This window comes from Zea mays, chromosome 10 (genome assembly GCF_902167145.1).
Source record: "Zea mays cultivar B73 chromosome 10, Zm-B73-REFERENCE-NAM-5.0, whole genome shotgun sequence".
In the NCBI taxonomy this organism is placed as follows: Eukaryota; Viridiplantae; Streptophyta; class Magnoliopsida; order Poales; family Poaceae; genus Zea; species Zea mays.
In genome coordinates, this window is record NC_050105.1 from 57,485,895 (window position 1) to 57,488,855 (window position 2,961).

Genomic DNA, 2,961 nt, shown 5'->3' on the forward strand with positions numbered 1-2,961 from the left:
TTCCCTTCATATATATGTTAGGGTGTTATCACACATTGCCCATACATTCAAAAATCAAAATGCAACTGGGAATTTGTTACAAAATATGGAGGCAAACAAATACATTCCTTACAAACATAAAAACGAGTGTAATGGTTTGGAAGACAGAACGACTAATTAAAGTAACCACATGTCAATGCATCATTCTAATCTACAGTTAAACACGAAAATGATTTGAACAAGCGTTGTAATAAAAATATAGTGCATATTTTTCTTCTCAACTGTAAATTGTAAAGACGAAAAAAGAACACATCAGACAATGATAATTTTGGCTGACACTGAACCTATTTGTTATGTTACAATAGTCTGTGAACCTTGGTGTGCTTGAGAACTATATAAATCATGTAAAACTCATATAGGTTTCTCGTAAAAAATATGTGCAAACTGATACCTGGTGACAATAGACATAGGATTGTGTGTGAAACTAACTAAACCAAACCATTGTCCCTAGCAGATTTCCTTTAGTGAAAATGGAGAACCAACATAAACAGATCTGATGGGGCCTAATGCTGGTCGCACACCATTCACAGACATATCAAACACCAGCATTAAAGGTAAAAGTTAGTACACATGTGTCGATTAATGATTGAAACATAATAAGTAGGGGAACACTAATAAACAAAGTTACATTGTAGGTGATCAAAATGGATCAAACTCGCTTAGACCAATGGTCGATGCTAAGGATTGTAAGAGGCAAAGGGATAAGGAAAGATATGCCACAATGTTCGTTGAATAAAAGAATGATAAAAATAGGAAGCGTCGTGAAGCACGTCAACAAAATAAAGGACTACCGATAAAGCCCGAGTCATCTAGAGGTGATGCAAATTGAAATTTCATAATTGCCATACCTACATGTCCCTACAATACAAAGTTGACATGTAGCCTTTTCTATATGGGTAATTAAATGAAGAAGACATTAATACGAAGCAAACACATGAGACGGTTAATGTCGAAATAAGTGGAGATGTGCATCTTAGTTCTGGTAGACGAACATTTTACCAACAATTTCAATAGATCATGTTGTTGATTAGTATGCATTAATCCTATAATTTGGTTTTCACCATGATTTGTAGTTAGCTTTCTAGATAACTATAGCACCATTGATTTCACAAATTTTGCAACACATGTCATTACAGGTATAACAATCATAATTTTTTGCCATTGTATTTTTTCATTGAACTCTGCTGCCTTTTGTACCACTGTTGATTTAGTTAATGCCTAGGATCATTATGATAGGTCCTATTAAAAACAGTTCGCTGGCAATTCTATCGAACGAAAGAGGCAAAGGGATAGAGAAAGGCGTGCAACAATGTCGGTTGAACAATGGAACGAGTTCAATAAGAAGCATCGTGAAGCACACCAATGAAATAAGGGACAAAATGTGATGCCCAATGTGTTAGGAGGTGATGAAACACATAAAATTTAAATTAATATGTATGTGCATAAACCTACAATTGGAAAGTAATTGTATTCATATTTTGTAGATGGAGACAAAAAGTAAATGTGGATCCAAATGATGATAGCGAATGGCTACATAGGAATGAGACATTCTAGGCAAATGACAATGTTGCAACGAGAGACCTTCTGATACCAGGTACATGACTGGTCACTTTACTAAAAATATGCAAAAAAATAGCAGATTTCAAGCAGTTGAACCTAGACATGCCTTATTCTAGTCAGTGTGCATGAATTTGTTGGTGTTATTGGGGAACCGGGTATAGGTGTGAGGGAGTCTAGGCTTGAACGCCTTAGGTTGTATAATCAGACACCAAGGCGGAAAGAGGCAAAGATAGAGTACATGAGAAAACATGGAGCACTATAGGATGACACTTTGAATCATGCATCCATAGCCATGGAGGACCCAACATATACCCCTGAGGTTGTGCACCCTACAACAGATGCAACAGAACTTTATGGATCCTCAGTTACCGCGTGCGACTGAGTTATACCTGAATTCGTCTGTACACTTTTCCTGCCAGATTCAACACAGACTGAGGATGTCGTTTCATTCGATATGTCTATAGAAGCACTAAGATGTAAGCATCATGTGCCGCGTGGGGAAAGACAAGTTATCTTAGCCCGTTGAAACCAACAATTTGAAGCATCCATTGCAAGGAACATAGCTACTTCGACTAGGGATACTATCGGTGAAGCTGAGATCAACAACAATGGTAATTACTGTTGGGGGCCTTCGGCTTCCGAAGGTCCTCAAAAACATGATTTAACAATGTTTCTGGAGTATAATACATGAACAGGTACCTTCGAACATGGATCCTTCGGACTTGGATCAAGTCCACGGTGTGAAGAGGTACAAGGAATACGAAGGATGGCGCAGAGCCGAAGCTATGCGCAGGGGAGCTTCGGCATGATAGCAGAAAAGGAAACCGACTTAAAGATGAAAAGGCTATTTAGACCTTGATGGATTGCTATAGAGTTATTAGCAAATGTAAAGGGCATGGGTGTAATTTTACATGGGCTGTGTCCCGTGCCTATAAATAGATGAACAATGTTCACGTACTATTCACGCTGACTTGGCATTTGCTTTTGCGTCACGCTTGTACTTTTACCTTCATTCAAGCCGAAGGTACATTTGTAATTTGAAATCATTTCTATTTTTCCATAGTAATAAAATAAAAATGAGTTAATAATAATACATAATTGTTTATGTCATTCCTTATACTTCACATGATTCTTTCTTCATTATTCTATGTTGTGCTGGTGAAGGTATGTCCTTCATAACCTTCGTCCGAAAATCATTATATTCCAAGGGAAATAATGCTTCACATCATTCGCATAACATGACATCATACATCATATTGCATCAATGGAACAAGAAGGGGATACAATGTTGATCTTCGGAAACTGTTTCGAAGAAGTTGTGCCAAGGCACAAAATAAGTTTTGAAGAAGTACAGCTTCATCA

The 2,961-nt window shown here is 37.3% G+C and overlaps 1 pseudogene; it reads left to right on the plus strand.

The window, feature by feature from the left end:
• The first annotated feature begins 535 nt into the window (after nucleotides 1-535).
• LOC103641102 (uncharacterized) lies at nucleotides 536-1,465 on the plus strand (annotated as a pseudogene).
• The last annotated feature ends 1,496 nt before the right edge of the window (nucleotides 1,466-2,961 follow it).